Raw genomic sequence first — 20,514 nt, 5'->3', positions numbered from 1 at the left:
GAGGGTCCCCAACAAACCTCTGTGTTTGAAGAGGTGATGAGGATGTTGAAGTTTCCAGAAAGCATGTGGTATGTGGTAAATCAATTGCGTGCCGGGGAAGGGAAGAATCCTAGGGAAGCATAACTGTGTTCTGGGCGCTCCAGAACTCGGGACAAGGTTCTCCGTCACTCTCCAGATACGGTGGTCGCTAAGTTTTGTGACCCTGCCTCTAAATATTTATTGAATTCCGTGCTGCCTCAGCCCCAAACTCCTGGCTCCCCTGTTCAGTCAGAAGTTATACTGCTGATGCCCATACATTGCTCACTTTAACGGCTCCTCTTCTCAGCAGCAAAAAGTTCAAAACCCTTGGCTGGGCATCCAAGGTCCACATCGATCTCACTCCAGGCCAGCTTTCCAGAATCATCCATCCCATAACACACCTGTCACAGAAAGCAGCAGGTATGGATGGATGATTCTAGTTTGGAAAGGGATGATTGTCTTTTCCTTATGACTCAATACACTCTTCTTCCACTTTCTCAACTTAGAAGTGTGACCCCATCCCTACCTCTCGAGGTTCAGTTCTGAGATCACATCATCAGTAGAACCTCCTTCCACCTGCCCTAGCAGGATTAAAAGCTTCCAAGAACTTTGCTTCCAAGAACTTTGAGCATCATACTCTGTGACCATTTTCGTTGCTCCATTCTGAACCCCTTCAAGGCAAATCCTGGAATTTACCCAACTTCTTATCCCACGGGCTGAGTAGCATGCCTGACACCTAGTAGGTATGGAGCAAATATGGAGTGAATGGAAATTGGAGGTCGTTTCCCATTTAGTACGAGAAAGGTGTTTTCATTATGAGAATGAGCCCACGTGGAGCATGCCAGACAAGCACAGAAGCCTGGGATTCCCAGGCAGGGATGTCGTAGAAAACATTTCCACATTAAGCAGAAGGTTGAACCAGAGAACCTTTAAGAACAGTTATCAGTCTGGACTTGAGACTCAGGGATACCATGACACTTGCCACTTCAACCCCAGACCTTCAGCCAGTTCACTGGAAAGAAAAAAGAGACACATAGAAGTCTTGGTCCTGGGACGTGCAACCTCACAGCAGCATTTCTCTAAGAAATGGAGGGTTTTGACCCGTATATGAAAGTTTTAAACTCTAGAGCAAAAGAGAAGAATAGTCTAATACTTTAACAGTGTAGAATGTCTAAGACTTTTCTCCTAAAAGATCCGAAGCAATGAACTTGCTTCCTAGGTATAAAAAAATGACTTGATACCTTATGTTCTCATCACTGAAAGAGGTAGGGGGTGCAAAACATGGCCTTCTAGATGTGTCAGCGTTGTGATAAGTCATGTTTAAACTTTACCCAAAGTGAAATGAAGTGTCAACAGAAACTGCTGCCCAAACTCTCTGATCAGGTCAAGCAAACAACCAATCGAAAAAAATCGATCAAATGTGAAAGATGGCCCAACGGGTGGGAATGCTTAACTCTGTGATTCCCATAGGAGCCCGGCCTACTTAGCATGATTCCTGCCAACTTCTGCTGCTCCTTGTAGCCATAAAAGAGCCAGAAGCACATCAGAAGGTGTTGTTTTGTGAGCTGGCTTGGCCACGAACAGGCTCCGAACTTGGCAGCATTGGCCGACGGTGCAGGAAGGGTGCTAGGAATGATGGAGCCCCCTCATCCCCAGGGCCAGGGCTTTGGGATGAGAGGTGACCAAAACTCCAAAGAGGAATGGAAAATTTGCCCTTGATCTGGAAAATGGTAAATGCTCAAGGAGGTTGGCCCTTGTAGGTGGAAGAGAGGAGCAAACTTTTTTAAGCTGGTGCGACAGAATGACAGTAGTGTGCTTCCGTGTGGTCCATGCAGTTGGAAACAGACTGCATGTCCCCAGGGGTAAGGAATTGGCAGGAACCAGACAGTGGCTCAAGCCCCCAGCCAGGTAAGCTAGGGTTTAGGACAGGGTTTCCACTGCAAGGAAGAAGTGAAGTATAAGTCAGGAATTCGGGGAGCAAAGGTTCAATTTTATGGACCAAATAAGTAAGGTGGAGTAAAACGGGTTTGGTGGACAGGAATGTGTTTGTGTCTCACCACCCACAACGAACCTAATTCTGGACCCCTAGAGTCGATGGAACTCCTAATGTATCTCCAGTCCTGCCAAGCTTGGTTCAGGAACCAGCTGGGCTGATCCTCTGGTGGTTTCAACTGGATAAAGCTAGAAGTGGGCAAGGATTTGACATGGCAACCTGTTCACACGCCTTCCCAGTCTTTTGTAATTGACTCCAGAGCACACCCTGCTCCCCATCCTCTTGTATTTTAGCATAACCTGAGACTAGAGCAGAGTATAACGAAGTTGCACAAACCAACCAGGAACTGGATTCAAATAACAGCACTCAATGTGGAAGAAAAATTGGTATAAACTCTCTGCAAAGTAACCTAGTGATCCATATTGAGATCTTTAAAAATGTGTAATACTTTCACTAAACAGCTACAATTCTAGGGTCTTATTCTTTGGGGGAAAATGCATTAAAGATAGAGAAACAGAAAAGTAGATGGTGGGGGGAGACCATTGGGAAGAATAGTATTTTGAATGTTTACCACTATTATATTAGAAATTTTACATGGATAATCTCATTTCATCCTCATGAAGTCTACAGATTGGGACAACAATGCTCATTGCAGCCTTGTTTGCAAGAGTGAAAAATTGAAGCCAGCCTTCTTGTGTAACTGCTAAGAGTAACGTTATGTTGTGCCCCTATAATGCTTTACCACCAGACCCTTAAAAATCATTTATAAAGAATTCTGCACTAATAGGAGATAACACTCAGAGTATAATACGAATCAAAGTATAGAAAATCATCTATGTAATAGAATTACCAAAATACTGGGACACCTGGGTGGCTCAGTCGGTTAGGTGTCTGCCTTCAGCTCAGGTCATGATCTCAGGGTCCTGGAATTGAGCCCCACGTCGGGCTCCCTGCCCAGCAGAGAGTCTGCTTCTCCCTCTCCCTCTGTCCCTCCTCCCTGCTTGTGCTCTCTCTCTCTGTCTCAAATGAATAAATAAAATCTTTAAAAAAAAAGAATTACCAAAATACTTCTATATTTTACTTGTTTGTATGTATGCATGTATGTGATATAGTTAAATGCTAATGTATCCACATGTATATCAAAAAGTTCACAGTGTTATAAATGGGTGATGGGATCATGACTGATATTTATTTTCTCTTTTACACTTTCTAATGCTTTCCAAAATTTTTACAATGAGTGTAGTATCTTTAATAATCGGTCAAACTATTTAATGGAAGCAGCGTGTTTACCATGTGCTTTTAATGCTAATATATGAGCACACATTACTGCTTGGCTAAAATACCAACATCAAAGGAATTACAGAGGCCATATTTGTCTAATAATGACAAATTACAGACAATTGAAAAATACCTAAGCTGTGTCAATAACTACTCTGCTGCTATCAGCCTTGGAATATACTTGGTATGTTCCTGTGACAAGCAACATCACAAAGAGTGTGACCCCAACATCACCAAATATATATTCAGTGTTTTCCTAGCCTGAAAATAACAGTGACCTGCTAACATTCTTTGATATTGAGAATACTTTGGGACTGGCTTTAAAAAATGATTAAAACCACGTATGTGTTACTCCAATATTAAAAAAAAAAAATCTCAATGGTAAGTTATAGTTTGCAGTATGTTTTGTTAATTGACGACAGTCCTAACATCATAATCTTAAGATACAGAGTGTCATAAACATTTTAATAAGAACATATGGTAGGAAAATTTGGTAGAGCCAAGCCTTTGAAGGGCGGTTTTCTTTCTCTAAAACAGAGTCATAAAAGGTGTGGGGAAGCCTGAGGAGATGAAAACAGACTGTGGTTCATCACTGAGAACCCGAGGCTCAGCCTTTTCCTTAAGGAATTAGAAGGAAGCAGGGGAGGTAGGTAGGCTCTTGAGCTTCATTCGACTTTTCTTTCCCTGATCAGGAAGGTGCCACCTTCCTTCCTTCTGTTAAATTCAGGAGCCAGAGGAGCAGCTCACCCATACCTCATCAGTGGTCTGGGACTCTACATCAGAGGGGCCTGGAGAAGTGCTCCTGAGGCATACCTAGATGCAAATCATGTTTAATGTCAGGGGACTTAACTGGTTTGCAGTTTCGCAGCTATAAATCATGAATATTCTGAGACAATTCAGATGGGTTACTTTTTCATTCTATTCAAGAGTTTAGAGTTAGGCAAATATAGTGATGTTATCTAGAGGATTCCATCCTGCTAAGTACTCAGGTGTGTTTCCAAGGAAGATATATATTATAATATATAATATGTATACTATGTTGTTCAGAATAGTATCACCAATAAAGTAGCTATTGAGTAAATGATCGCCTACACACAACAATTTGAAGAGAGATGAGAGAAACCCATTGTAAAAAATGTTTTCTTCCTGCAAGTAAGATCACATCTAGTGCTCCACCGTTGGAAAAGTGGACTAAGCATTATGTTTTCCTCAATAACTCCATTTAAAAATGTTAGTAGGGTTGCTAATGATGGTGCAATGAGTTGCTGACATCGGCCATGAAATAACCAATTAGACTGTGTTTTCCCATGGATGTGGGGATCCAAAGTAGTCAGAATATTGCTCAGGGAAGAGGGGGAAGAATCCAGAAGAAAAGAAGGCACCAACAGGAGTGTGAATGATGGAGGGGAGTGTAGATTATGGACAGCAATGTTGAAAATTGCATAATTCATAGTTTCATCTTGGATGACCCTGGTTTTGGAGCTTCCAAGCAGAGGGATGGATGAAGTGGTCATTAGGGCCCCTTCGGTTCTAGGGTTCCCTCATCCAGTTATCATATCCTTGGGGAGCCTCTCAGTGGCCTCCTTCCCTCTTTCCACGCTTGTGAATGGAGATAGGATTCACCAGAAAATGGGGAACAGCCATCTTTTGAAGACAATGTTGATAAAGGAGGTGTTTCTTTTTACTCTACAGCCAGCCAGGCTTGTTGGCCGTAAGTGAAACCAAATATAAATATTGAATTTGAATCTTCCCACTAAACCACAGGAAAGTTTTAGCCCAACCCCCACTACCATCCTACTGCTCTGGAACCTGGAAGCATTAAATCAGGATTTCTCAATCACTACTTCTCACGGGATTTCACAGAATTTCTCACAGGATTTCTCAAGCACTATTCACATTTGAGACCAAATAATTCCTTGTTGTGTGGGGCTTTCCTGTGCATTGTAGATTGTTTAGTAGGAACCCTGGCCTCTATTCACTAGGTGAGTGGTAACACTCATCCCCCTAGTCTGACAATTGAAAATGTCTATGGACACTGCAAATGTCCACTGGAAGTAAGATCACCTCCAGATAAGAACCACTGCCCTAAATAGACAGAAATCTTCATCTTCAAGGAACAGAGGATATATAACTGCAATCCTATCCTAGTTAAACCTATACATCAAAGTCCCTCACTGATTTTAAACCGAGAGCTGACAGAAATGGAGGTCCTTTCTTGGTTGATGCAGAAGCTTAAATAATAAAAAGACATTTCCCATGACTGGGAGAGGCCTTTAAAGAAGACTATTGGCCATATGTTCAAGAGCCATTTGGTTCTCTGCACCTGTGATCCTAACTAGGAGATCGGGATAACATTTGTAACCAAGGCATCATATCTGTGCCTCGCTGTCTGATTAAATGGGCAGTTATCTTCTTCACAGGGGACATCTTAGCCTACCCATGGCGGAGTAACCAAAAACATCTCCATGATTCTCCATGGTGTGTTGCCACTGTGATCCCTGGCTGGGTTTGAGGAGATATAAAAGACGGTGCAAGGACTCTCTGTCTCATCCTGGTACCACCTTGTAGACAGCTCATCTAAAGTTAGAAGCTGCCTATGTCTATCCTGCAGACTCAGTGAGGTACCTTGGCATTAGAGACCATAAATGTCAAAGCTGGAAGGAACACACATGACCACCAACCAACCCCTCATTTGACAGCAAGTTGAGGAGGGTCATGAGCTACTTAATGGCAGAGCCCAGGGCAGAGGACAATAGGATATTCACAGCTAAAAATGGATTGATCAGGGTCACAGCAATAAGAAAAAAATAGTGTCAAGATATAAAGAAGCCCCAAAGCAATGACAGCCAATCCTGCTTGTGTGGTTCTAAGTTCTCTGAGGTCTAACAATAACACTCTCAAAAATATTTTTGAAGTATTTTAATTTGAAAAAAAAGAAACAGAGTCCATAGATCCTTTTTTGAAACTTGAAGTATTTATAATGGCAAGGCTTCTGTCCCTCTAAGAGCACTAGACAGACTGGAGGAACAAGTAAAGGCCACAGTTGACTCTTGTCAAGCCAATCAGTTCTCCCCACATCCAGATCCTTACCCCTCCCCATACCATCCCCTGCTGTCATTTATCAGGACTGGCCTGGTCCTGTGGAATTCCACTCATTCTTTACCAGGGCTTTGACCTCCTCCAACCAAACAAGCAAGGTACTTTCTGGGAGAGTGCTAATACGAGGGCATGGGGGGTGAAGAGGCGGAAACAATCGATGCTCTAGGACTTTCCCACACTTAGGGGAATCAATTTTATCGGTGTTTAGACACTGGGTGTCAAGGCTGGTCAGATGGAAGCCAAAGGTTGTGTGGGGGAGGGAGGCTGAGAGGAAGCTGCTATTACAGCTTAAATCAGGACAGCTTCCTGGAAGTGACTGACTGCAGTGGCCCACTCATTCAGAGGGACCTGCTCATCACACCCTGCATATCCAGATGCTGTGGATCCTTCCTCTCTAAAATGTGAAGAACCCCAAAAGGCCTTGGAAACAAAGGTCCCAATATGACCTCTCTATCTTAGAAAGCATGGATTGGTTCTAGAGAAAGGCAGACGCCAAGGGCATTGGGTTCTGACTTCATAAGTAAATCAAGACTCTTTATGTGGCCTCCTTCTCTCAACTCTCCAAGAGCTGATTATCCCAATGATATATTGTCCAAATCATCTGCATTTCCTTTTCCTTTGGTTGCTCTCTGGGATAACGATGATTATTGCTCTCATCAGAGGTGAGCAGAAGGTGAAACCCAAACCGGTCAGGCTGCTAGCTGGTAGCATGTTTGAGCAGAGAAAGAGGTTGAAGCTGCTGTGTTAGTGGAGACCCTAAGCTTCTCATGCTATCCCTCCCACTTTCTCACATGCATCAGACTGTTCTACACCTCTGGGCCTCTGTTCATGTTGCTTCTTCTTTCCCCCTTGTTACCCACTGAGTGTCCATTCTTACATCAAGACTCAGGTTCTATCTTCTCCCCGAAGCTGTCCCTGATGTGCCCTCATTAAGTTACCTTCCCCTCAACTCTGTTCACACTCTGCCAGAAAAAAAATGACTATACCACTCTATTGGACACACTCGTTAATATCTGAACTCCCCTAAAGGCATATTCATCTTTACCCGATTCATCTAGCATGGTGGGCAGCATCTACTAGACATTCCATAATTATTTGATGAGCACATGAATCTGTAGATTTATATTATCAAGGTTCTCTCTTTTCCTTATAATTCCAGAAACTTGAGCCAGAAGCAGGTGTAGATGCCTTACAGACCAATACACTTGTTGCTCATGAAAATGATACTGGTGTGGTCCTTCTGATATTCTGTTAGTTTCCTCTCTGCCAAACCCCAGACTGCAGCTGAGCCCAGTAAGCCCGGTTCTGACTGCCGTGGAGTTTCTAGTAGCTGCTTGGCTGGACGAGGGGCACTGGCACTGCCTCCCACAGCTCAGCATGCCGCAATCTCACTCTTCCCACACCAGCCCCACTCTCTCCGCCCCAAGCCACGGGACTGTGCAAACAGGAGAGAGGGCCCGGCAACTCTGAGGTCCCAGTGACTCACATGCCGGCTCTAGGCCATACCCCCATGACCAGGAGACTTCCCATTAAATCAGCCTCTTCCTGATACCAAATGTCCCTACTGGTGACTGATGCATCCTCTGGTAATCTGAAAGTGTCCCACATACCTGTGTGAGGTAGTAAGCTATTGTCCCCTAGCTTTAAAACCTATCCTCTGCTTCTGATGCCAAAGGAACTCTGCAAATGATATTCCGTCTTTGCTAACTGCTTCTTAATAGGTCCTGTCAGTAGGGACACTGGAGAGAGACTGAGAGCAGGAGAATGAACAATATATTCCCCTCACCCTTTTTACTAGCTATTCCTGCCAAGGACACCTCACACCAGCTGCTGATGCAGGCTCCACCTCCCAGAGCCAATCTCAAAGAACTTTTTTTTTTTTAAGATTTTATTTGTTTGAGAGAGAGAGAGTGAGAGAGAGAGAGCATGAGCAGGAGGAGGGGCAGAGGAAGAAGCAGACTCCCTGCTGAGCAAAGAGCCCAATGCAGGACTGGATCCCAGGACCCTGAGATCATGACCCTCGCCGAAGGCAAGATGCATAACTGACTGAGCCACCCAGGCATCCCTCAAAGAGCTTCTTCAGAGGTACAAGCCTCAGCAGGGCAACGTTACTCCTTTCTCAGAGGTCTGAAGTATCACTCCACAGGCCTTTCCTCCAAGCCCCTGAGCTGCTATCAGCAGCCATACAGAACCTCCTCCTCAGGTGATTGGGCCCCAGTTCCTCTGGGCCCTCCCTCTGACCTCTTAGGCTCCATAACCCTAGTCTCCTCCTGTATTCCCCTATATTAAATTCCCTCTGTTGAAATTCCTAATGTGGCTTCTGTTTTCCCACCCTATTCTTAACAAATGTAATATCCAAAGATTCTTTCTGCCTGCTGCCTAGGGAGAAATCTGAGACTCAACCCAACATATTCTTAAACACAAAATGGCAACAGAGTCTAATAGAGAAAATAATTTCACTGTGGGTTGGATACTGATTCCCTCAATAAGCTTAAACAAGTCACATAACCTTTTTTTTGGCCTCTAGTCTTCAGACCATAAATGGGAGCTCAGTCCTAAAAATGCAGCAGAATGTCTATGTGAAAGACCTTCAAGGTCTATCTTAGAAAGACACCATCATCTGCTCAAAATTACTTTTAATATCAATGGGCTATAAAGACACTAGTTTTGATCTCAATAGTCTCTGCAAGACAGCTCCTCCCACCTATGTCAACCACACAGGAAACATTCCAGATTGGCTGCTTTGTGAAAAACTCACACCTTGACAGGAAGCAGTTGAAATCTCCAATTTCCTTTATTGATAAGAGCACAATCATCCATTTTCAAAATAAGATTTATTCTGGATGTTGCAATGCCAGGTCGACCATTCTCCCTGTTGAGAGATGTTAAGTGTTAGGGGTGTCATTATTGAGGAAAGGTTAGGAAAAAGAGGGGAGGGGAGAAATAGGGTGAGGATAGAAAGAATGTGTTTCTTTCATATTTGGAGTCATGCCAAGGTGTTATATTCCTATGAAGAATGGCTAGATCTGGAAGAAACTTGAGGGATTAGTGGAAATGGGGGTAAGGGAAAGAGGCGGCACCATCAATTGCCTCAAACTGGCCCCAAACAGGTTTCCTCATTGTTCTGCCAATCGGTTTTGCAATAAATTGGAGGAAATTTGGCGAGATATTCAACCAGGGCATGGACAGTGTATTGGGACCAAAATAAACAACTGTGAAGAACTTGGCAGTTTCTCATTGGATGTTTCAGAAGTGAGTTATGAGACACTGAGTTGTGAGTTACTTCTTAGAGGTTTACATAATGAAAATTAAAATAAGGCCAATGATGACAAGTTTTGCTCTTAACACTGAAAGTCAAATGCTAAATAGGAAATTCATTTATGAAACACAAAGAATTAGAGAAAAAAATAGAATCAGATCAAATATTTAGGATGACTTAAATATAGTCAACACACTGAACTCTTAAGAATTTAGTCCAGAAACTCCACATATATAAATTATCCAGGCCTTCTGTACCTGGGGGCTTATTTTTTTGTTTTCTGGAAAGATATATCCCTGAGACCCAGCCATTGCTATATTTTCTTGAATGAGTATTTATGAATGGAGGTTCTTAACAATTTGTGTGCCATGAACCCTTTTGGAAATTTGTTAAAGCCTATAGACTTGTGTGTTTATTTTTTAAATTTTATTTATTATTTATTCTAGAGAGAGAGAGCGAGAGGGAGAGAGAGCATGAGTGGGGGGAGGGGCAGAGGGGGACGGGGAGAGAGAATCTCAAGCAGACTCCCTGCTGAACGCGGAGCCCCATGTGGGGCTCCATGTGGGGCTTGATCTCACAATCCTGAGATCATGACCTGTGCCAAAATCAAGAGTTGGACTTTCAACTGACAGAGCTACCCGGGTGCCCCTAGACTTGTATGTTTAAATGCATAACTTGAAATACATAGGATTATAAAAAATAAATTACGTGGAATTATGGCTATCCAAGTCCTCAGAAAACAAAATTGTCATATGTGACATATATGCTTCTTTATTAACACACCCAATAACAAGACCTGACAGGGATGAGAAGAGACAAAAGTTATCTGATCCTTAAAGGACAAGTTGACCTGGCCAGCTTTAGAGTGCCAATAACCTTCATTTGGGGGAAGCAGCCAACCCCAGATGAGTTCTCATGGAAGGAGCCAACAGGGCAAATACTTTGACCTCACTCACCCCCCCTTCTTCCAGCTTCCTGCCAGAGCTCTGTGCTGGGAGAATCTAACCAGAAGCTGAAGGGCAAGGGGGCCCACTGATGTCCTTCTAAGGACAAAGTGGACAAGGGTGAAGAGGGACCTGGAGAGACCACACAGAAGAAATCCAGCACAGTATTGAAGACTTTTCAAGCTCTGGTTCAAACTCCTCCTCACTCCTCTCCAGCGCTCGCTCACAGGTGGCCTCCATTATGGACCTTCCAAAGTCCCAAACATACCAAGTTCTTTGAGTTGTCCATACTTCAACATAATCTAGACTAGTATGCCATTAGCCTCTTCCTCTAGTTGAGTTCACGTTTGGGTTCTTACCAAGTCTTCAGGATCAAGATCAAGTGTCCCCTCTTTTGGGAAACCTTCTCCAATATTCCAAGGCAACTTTTGTCCATGCTACCTGTGTGTTTCCCCAGAACATTGCATCACTCCAACATTTCCCAAATTGCTTCACTAAGAATATGGATCCTAGAAGGTGCTGTTAGGTGGAACATGAAATACCAGTTCACAGGCGATCAGTGTTCCATGAAACATATTTTGGGAGATGATACTTTATTTCACTGTAGCAGTTACCAGATTTCTTTAGACTCTTGATAGAAAATTCCCAGAAGGAGGGGACAGATTTATCTGAAGAATAATCCAGATAGCAGTGGAAGTGAGAGGAAAAATAGGAAGAGTTTGTGCCTTTGTTGGGCACAAGGTATATTAATCCTATATGCTACATAAATACACATGGAACAAGATTCTCCCTCTAAATCATAATCCTGTCCTCAGACGGTACACACTGAGGACCACATATATTTGAACAACAAGAAGAAAAATGCCAGTCAACAGGCAACTTTAATCAGAGCAGGAAGCTTAGGCCAACTGATTTCTTAAAAAAGTTCCAGACCAAATGGGACAGAAAGAGGAACCAGAGAAATGAGGACAAAACCTGTTGGTCCTAGTAGCTATTCTAGGGGACTATTTTAGTTTTCTAAGAATTACATTTGGAAATACATCCATTTCGTGTTCATACGCTTTTGTGTTTTCTTGGGATAAAAATCTATTTTCTAAAAAAACTGATTTTTTTAAAAGCTTTTGACTGTTCTAGTCTAAAGAAGGATATTTAAAAACCTCTCTTCACACTCCCCAACTCCCACAAAGAAAAGGGAGCAGCATCACCATGGGATAAGTGTGACCGCCTCACAGTGTCACCAAGAGGGAGATGGAGTGAAAGTGGTGGAAAGTTGGAGGTCCTTGACTTTGTATCTTCCCTACTAGACTTGTATCAAAACCTTTTTATTTCTTGTCCCTAGTCAATGGAGAGGGGTTGTTTGTGATGGTTCCTAACTCCGTGGTGTTCTCAGAACACCAACCAGAGATACCCAACCCCAAAACAGCAGTAGTGTCTGAACCATCTTAGTCCCTCGTGGACACTATTTTTCATACACTTCTTTGTCCTTAAGAAATTACTTGATGGCTATTGAACTAGAAATGTTCATGATAACCTGTGGATGTTTTCTTTAGCTCCTTTGGTGGATGTTATGGATACTGTGCCTTTGTGTCAGGGGAAAGTTTTAAATCAGAGGTGATTTTCAGGAAGTGTGTCCCTAAAGCAACCTGGAAGCATGACTTTCAGACCTGTCACACCCAGTTAGGATCTCCATCAGTGGCCGGTCTGGTGTTGGCAAGGCCCTAAGAGTGACCCGTGTGACCCCTTTGCTAAACTACAAAAGTAAATTAATTTCTTCCAAATGCCATTCCTTACATTTGGCTATTAGGACCTGAGCAGGACAGATGCCTGGGTTAATTGAAATGAAAGCCATTTTTCTTGTGACCAACTCATAGTTTCAAGTGAAGCAGACTCAGCAGAAGCTTAACCTCCTTTCCACTCAAGCTCATAAAGAGACAATGGCTCTTCAGAGGGCTGAGCAAGCATGCACATCCTTGTTTATAAGAGGAGACAAACCAGAGGTAATGTGCAGTAATGAAAATCCTCCGGGGGCACTGAGAACTTAGATCATTCGGTTCCTATGGGCAGGTCCTAACTTCTCTGCATCTTGAATTTTCTACCTGTAAAGCACACTTAGCAAAGGTGACTTCTGAGCTTGGAAATGATGTGGCTAGAAGAGAAGCCCAACAAGGCTGAGCACTGCTCTCCCCTTAGAGATTATCTACCCCACTGGTCCTGGGACCCCTTGCTTACCTTCCCTACCTGTTAATGCATCACCAGCTTATCACACTTCCAATACTTGGCAACTCCAATATATCAGCCTCAAGAATGGAATGTGTGTGTGTGTATGTGTGTGTACGTGTGCACGTGTGCACGTGTGTGTGTTGGGGGGGTGTCAAATTGTCGTATTCTTCTTACATGATGACTACTATTTACAAAAAAGTACAATTGACTTTTTGTCCACCACATTATCTTTCACTCAGGACCAAAAAAGATATAAAGACTAAACCTCATTTGCCTTTATTTTTCTTCTTAATTAATGTTGCAAAGTACACCAATGGAAGTAACAGAAGTGCTTTAAACAGGAGGGACACATCAAGAAGTCATGAGGTAGGTGGATCCAGGAAGGGTTAATTCAGAAGCTCAATAGTTGGCTTCTTTCAGAGTCTCGTGGCTTTCCCTGATGGTTGCAAGCTTCAAAAATTACTTCCTATAAGCCAACGTTCAAGACAAAAAGGAAGAGCCTGTTTTGATGAATCCTTTTTGTGCAATATTTCCCCAAAGCCTCTAGCATATTCCCATCATCCTTCATATGCTAAGATTAGACTGCCCAGTACAAGCTTATCACTGGAAAGCGGAAGTTTAAGAGTCTCATGATTGGCTTAGATTAACCAAGGACCCTCCCTTAGCATCCTCCTTGCCCACCTTCCCCAACACATTGCTTCTCCAAACCTTAACCAAATCAGGGTTCTGTTAGGGAGACATGGCAACAATTTCATTACCTTGTTTCATTGTTTTTTCATTGTTCTTTTATCTGTCTGAACACAAATTATATAAACCTTCTTAAATGAATGGCAGACTACACAGTTACCTGTAACTGGAACAGAAATCTACTGTCTGTATGACAGGTGTGTGGAAGTTTTTTATTATAATTTAATATGAGTTTACAGCAAATTATCCACTGATTTCTCACTTCCTTTTTTGTTTGTTTGACTCTATCTGGGGTATTAAAATCCTAATGTTCTTACCAAGCTTATTTTTACCTCAAGGATCACTTTTTTGGTAGCCATGAGAATGAATTGGCAACCAAAGATTTAAGCAGGTACCATCAAGTGTCTAAAGGCCCAGTTACCATTGATATCTGGCAAAGAAATCAAGAATTGCTGAAATGAAATGAATAGAACTAAGCTTAGGTTATTAATGTAGCAGAATGGCCTGTATATGTGTGTGCATGTCTATTTGAGCAAGGGTGTCTATGAGGGTGTGTTTTATTAGCTGACAACACATGTTTGCAACATGACTTGTTGATATGGTTCTTGACTTAAATACCTGCTGCCCAGTGTAAATGCACTAAGCACGGCCCTCAGCAGTACCCCTGAACTCAAGAGTGGTTTAGATATCTTCACAGGGACCAGCCACTATGTGTAGTCAGCCTTGTGGAGCCTGACTCTGATGCTGGAATCAAAACCAACTTTACAGAAAAGGGGGAAACACATATATTTAGAGGAAACAACTCTGGAATAGAAGAAGGTTTCATGGCAGCAGAAAACACACTGGTGGAGTGGGTGGATGCCAGTTTTTATGCTCTTTTGTCCCTTTGTAGAAGCCCCCCATCAGTGTCTGTCACTCCCTAGTCCTCAATGATTGTGTCTTGACTCCCAGAGAGCCAGACTTCTTTTCCAAATTTCCAAAGTAATTACATGCAATTAGTATCTCAACCGTCCTCCCACCCATCCCATCCAAGCGTACCTGCCCTGCGTCTTGTTCTACGGTGACTCTGCTTGAGGTGATGCCTGTTAGCCCTTAAGATGAAATGAAATGTCAGTGGATGCTCATGGTCAGTGGCAACTTTGGGATGACGTTTTTGCAATGGGGCAGCTGCTGCCAAGTCATTCCCGAAAGGGACAACCATATGGGAAGATTGGGGGGGCCTCTCAGCATGGGAGGCAGGGAACTCTATTTGGAATAGGGGAGATCCTTCCCAGATTGGACCAGGACGATGGCCTCTGGCTCAATGTCAGCTTCCAGCCAATTCTGACCATGAGGACAGAGATTTGGTCACAGGGTAGTCCTGGGCTCATGTCTGTCCACTTTTAAAATAGCCAAGTGATCCAGCCTCAGAACCTAAAATGCAGAAGGATCAGAGTACAACCCAGACTCTACAATTCACTCTTCCCCCGCAGGCCAAACAAGAACTAATTTTGAACAAACCACCATGACCAAGCCTGGGGGAAAGGCCCAGAATGCTAGGCAATGGGGCCAGCAAAACTCCACACCCCACCCAAATTGTTTACTCCTCCCTGAGCCTTTCAGAGACGGGACGCCGGGCTGGGGTTTGGGATGCCATCCGTTCCACCCTGAAATTCCCTTTTCAGGTTAGGATTAGGAAATCCTTCCCCACACCGGTCCCCACCGAGCCAGGAGCTCCTGCCTTCATCCTTTTTCTCTGTTTGTTTTCATTAAAGACTCAAGTCTAGATTCCTATAATAGATGAGCTGAAAAAAGATTCCAGCTAAAAATTATCCACAGACATGTGTAAGTCATGAGTTTCTATGCCAGTCGGGTTTAGCCAGAGAAACAGAATCAATAGGGCATTAATATATATTTACATATATATATAATGTTTATTTTATATATTTAATATAGTTTACATATAAAGATAAATACACTTTTATAATACACATTATATATGTGTATGTATAATAATCATAAAATATATTTTTTACATGATACATATGTGTGTGTGTGTGTATATATCTCTGTGTGCGGATAATAAAGAAATTTATTTTCAGGAATTTGCTCATGTGATTATGGGGACTAGGAAATCCAAAATCCATAGGGCAGGCCAGCAAGCTAAAAACTCAGGTGTGGGGGTGCCTGCGTGGCTCAGTTGGCTAAGCGTCTGAGTCTTGGTCTCGGCTCAGGTCATGATCTCAGGGTCATGAGGTCAAGCCCCACGTCAGGCTCTGGGCTCAGGGGGCCTCTATTTGTCCCTGCCCCTCCTTCCACATGCTCTCTCTCTCTCTCTCTCTCAAATTAATTAATTAATTAATTAATTAATTAATTGAATTTTTTAAAACCTCAGCTGTGGATTGATTCTGCAATCTAGAAGCAAATTTCTTCTTTTCTGGGAAACCTTAGCTTTTGCTCCTAAGTCTTTCAACTGATTGAACAAGGCCCACTTGCATTTTGGAGGTACTCTCCTTTACTTACAGAACCACTGGTTGTAAATGTTAACCACACCTGCAAAAATACCTTTTCAGCATGTTTAGACAACTGTTTGATTAAATAGTCAGTGCTCTATCTTTGCCGAGTCGACATGAAAGTAACCATCACTGCTTTCGATGGCTTCCTTGGCATCTGAACCTCTATGAAGTTCTTGTATTAGCAGAAGCTTTGGGATTGTTCAAAACTCTTAGCTATGTAAAGGCCCAGACCTTGTGGGCCTGGGGTGGGTGGGTGCCACCTCATGCCCCACCAGGCAGCGCGCCCCCCTCTCAACATGGGGGTCTCGGTGTCTAAAGTAAAGATGAAACAACTCTCAAGTTACACGCTTGTATGATGAGTTAGGCAATTTGCTCAGCAATTCCACAGCATCATTCGACTGATGTTATTTTGCTGAAATGAATCCTTTACAGATGAGGAAAATCCAAGGCTCAGATAGGTGTCTGAGTCACACAGTGCTTTCCACAGAGGGTCAAATCTGAACCGGACCATTTTAACTCCTGAGGCCAGTACCGTGTCCTGTAGGGCAATGTCTCTAAGACTGACTCTGGATGGGTTAGAAATTTCTTCTTCCTTCTTTCCCTTGTGCCTTTTCTTTCTTCCCTGTGTTCTTCCCACCAATCTTCCTGGAGCGTGACACACATCTACTCGGGTCACCGCAGTGAGCTGGGGAGTTTGCAGTTGGAAGAGGAAGGGGGGATATAAGGGAGGAGCAGGTAGAGCTGAGGTCCTGAGCTTTTTCACCTGACAACTCATCAAGGTAAAGCAGGAAAGTGTTGAGCTGCAGAGCTCATTTTTTGCCCAAATTTAATATTTGGCTCGGAACAGGGCTACAATATTACCTCTGGCCAAGGATGTCCCGGGGCATCTCCCAGCACTCTCAGTCACACTTACCCGGATCCCTTTGTGATGTAAACTTCATCTGAATGCCATGGAGGAGAAGAAAGAGGCTGCCCAAACCAGCCCCTGTCTTCAAGCCAAAGTGCTCATCCCAGGCTAGAGCTTCACCCATCGAGGTGGAGTCCGGGCCTCCCCTGACGTATTCGCCGGCCCCATCAACTGCACATAATAATGTCTTTGCAGGTTTTGTCCACCCCCAGCCTCAGGTGGGGCCTTGAAATCCACTGCACGAGCACTCCTGGGTCGTGCCACGTGCAGCATCATTGAAAACCCTACCAACGTTGCCCCCCAGAAAGGCTAATGGAAACAGCATCTGCAGCCACCGACCAGAAATGGTTGCATTTCACACAAGTCAGGCAGTTTTTTCCTCCAAGTGAATCAACACAAACGAAAACTGGCTGATGCTCGGGTCCACCAGAGACTGAAGAACAAAACCGCGAAATGGAGCCGGCCCAATTCTAATTTAATTCAGAAGAACAAACAGAGGATCACTCAGCAGACCTCAAATCCCCAGTCTGAACATGATGCCCAGGGAGCCAACAGTTTTATGGACCATCTACCCCACCTCCTCCCTCTTGCCACAGCAAGTAGATTAAAATAGCTCAGAAAGCCTTGCTTGGTGAGTGACAGTCTCGTTCTGACATTGTTGTCAACGTTGACCTTGTACTTTCTTACTGAAAAGTCAAATGCTCTGTAGAAAGCATTTAGTTCACAAAATAACTACTGCACTTCTACGTGATGCTTGCATTTTGTGTCTCTCCTTCGTCACTCAAGATCCTACTCAAATGCCACTTTCTCAGAGAGATCGTTCCTGGCCACTTGCTCTAAAATGGCACCCTCCACTACCCAACACTTGCTACCCTCTAGATCTGCTTTATTTTTTTTTTACTGGCATCATATCACATATTTGTTTACCTTTGATCTGCCTCCCCTGCTAGAATATAAGCTTTATGTGGGCACAGACATTGATTAATTTAATCATGGCTGTGATCCCAGCATCTAGAACAGTCTCCAGCACAGAGCAGGGGTTCAATAAATATATGTTAAAGGAATGAATCAGTGAACTGGTACAAGGATCAGTTGCCTCATAGGCCATGCTGACAATAAGGAGTCTTGGGGCTTGATATGTGACATTTCTCTTATTAGAGAGCTACTCTGAGAATTCTTGACCTTCAGCAATTCACAGCTTCAAGTCCCATGTGTTATGAGTAGACGGGTATTAGGGAATATCTGGCTTGAAAGTCCAAATACATGGAAGTCCCCATTTCAATAGGAACCTGTTGTTGCTAATATTATGATTGTGAAAAATTAATGAAAACATGATTTCATTCAGTGCTTGGGTGAAGTAAAGAAGCACCGAGTGTGCGAAAAGTCGGGAGGCACTCACTCTCAGGCACCAACCGTGCACCTATATGACCCTGAGAGTGAGTGTTTCCTTACATTTTGCTCTCTAGGTATGTTGCTCACCTCACCATAGTCCCGGCTCTGCAAGAAATGACAAGCAAAGAGACTACAGTGTAGAAACATTTATTTAATGCAGTTTGTCTCATGGTGTCATGATGTCTACTGAAAACACATCATTCTCAAGGGAAACGTGATGCAAGAGCAGAGCAAGATCCAATACAACAGTAGGATCAACATTCAGATTTTAGCTAATCTGAGGATTCCCAGAGATCTCTGGACAAAACTCGCATTGACAAGGGAACCAGTGGTTCTAAGAGCTCATCTTCAGTCTTCACTTGAGGTTCCTTGGGCTTCCACCTGGTATGTCTGTAGGCTTAATTAAATACACGTTAGGCAAAGAGAGGTCTTTTAGATACACCTATAAAGACCAAATTTTATCCCTGGGACAAAATGCATTGGTAAATGGCTCACCAGTGACATTATACTCCAAGGTTTTGGACAAGATGAGAATGGCATGAGCAAGGGGCTGCAGGAGTTGCACCAAATCATCAGATGCCCTAATTGTTCACACACAATTAAGGAAAAATGGCTAAAATGGTTCATTCTTATATATTATGATATAGTTCCTGCCATGTTGTATGGATAAACCAGCCTGCCCTGCTCTCTTACCACACCTGATAGCCCCAATCAAGGGATGATAAGTCAAAGATAGCCACATGCACACTGGATATGAAAAAAGCTAAATGTCTTTGGGCATGTTGTCCCTTAATTCTGCCCAATAAGGCTGTCCATGTAGGATGGCGGCATCTCAGCCCTGAAAGAAAATCCTTTCTTTCAGAAACTATGACTATTAGGCAAAGAGAAGGCTAGTCTCTGAAGCCCAGTTCTCCATGAGGGCTGATATACCTCACAGTCTGGGATCTACTAAGATCTAGGGAGACACTGTGATAGAGGACATAGCATTCCTTTCTCCCCCGAAACCCACATCAACCCTTGCAATGCATCCCCCATTACAGAAGAATACCCATGGGGGAGGGGGGTTCCTTGAAGAACCTGACACAAAGTCTTATACATAATCTTTAATTTTTTTTTTTAAGGAGATAGACGTTTATTGAAGACACTACAAGGGATGACAAGCAGGACAGCAGAGGAGAGACTGTCTGCCTGATCTTCAAATGTTTTCATACATTTTAATAATGATACAACTACCCGACTAAAGGTGAAAAGTGTTAAAATACCAAGAACAAATGTGTCTGCCTGCCATCATGTCCATTCAACACAGATTACTGATTTTTAAGAAGTTAGTGAAGATACAAACAGTGGTATTCATGATGTTGGATTATTTCTCCACTGTGTTTGTTAGAGAACTGAAGCTCTGAGCTAAACAGGAAGTTTGTTGCCGTACAAAAGTGCACCTCAATAGGTTTGCTTAATCACAATATATTGCTCTCCTCCTAAGTTAACCACGGCTTCTGACATGGAGAAGATTCAGAACTTGAAGCCACTTCACCCTGGGAAAATAAAATGGAAGAGAAATATGTAATTATAACCAATTGTTTGGTGGTCAACCTTCAAATATGCCATCGGGGCTGTCAAACCATTTAACTACATCAAAGACAACACAGCATGTTCTGCTATTTTTATTCCTTCTTCTTCCTTTGGTCAGAAGGTGGTGGTAGGTGATCATCCACTGGACTGTCCCTTCAAAAATAGATGTCAGCATTTCACATCCAGGTACCAGATGTCCTGGTTAAACAGCTGGCAGTGGAATTTGACTTCATGGAAAGGGTTTAAGGCATGATTTAGTCATTGACCTCCAGTGTTTGCTCTGACTTCTTACGGGGGAGTTCGAAGAGGAGCTGCGAAGTTTCCCAAGCTCCATTCAGGCGACAAAGGCCCACCCTGCAAACAACAGTCCTTCACCTTCTGAAGACCTGACACCTATGAAGTAACAAGGAAGGAATTTTCTGGCTCTGCTTCCTGGCACAGTCATTACCCAGGCTCCTCGATTCCAGTTAGTTGGCCTTCACAACTGAGCCTCAAGAAATTTGTTATTTAGTGATCTGAATAAATTGGACAATTGAATCAGAAAAAGTACAAAGCACTCCCAATGTTAAAACAAGTCCGGATCTATACATCCCCCCCCCACCCCTTCATGCCTCCCACATTGACCCATGGTTTCTTTTTTTTTTTTTTTT

General features: G+C 43.2%; 1 long non-coding RNA gene across 1 annotated transcript in view; it reads right to left on the bottom strand.

The window, feature by feature from the left end:
• Positions 1-19,380: 19,380 nt before the first annotated feature.
• The window catches only part of LOC115944835 (uncharacterized), a 3,380-nt gene continuing 2,246 nt past the window's right edge, over positions 19,381-20,514 (bottom strand). Inside the window, exon 2 of the long non-coding RNA XR_004079334.2 lies at positions 19,381-19,827. This is a non-coding gene — a long non-coding RNA (uncharacterized LOC115944835). The remainder of the gene's footprint in view (positions 19,828-20,514) is intronic.

This window comes from Leptonychotes weddellii, chromosome 15, assembly GCF_054177405.1.
Source record: "Leptonychotes weddellii isolate Sample4059 chromosome 15, ASM5417740v2, whole genome shotgun sequence".
NCBI lineage: Eukaryota > Metazoa > Chordata > Mammalia > Carnivora > Phocidae > Leptonychotes > Leptonychotes weddellii.
This window is presented reverse-complemented; position numbering and strand designations above follow the sequence as displayed.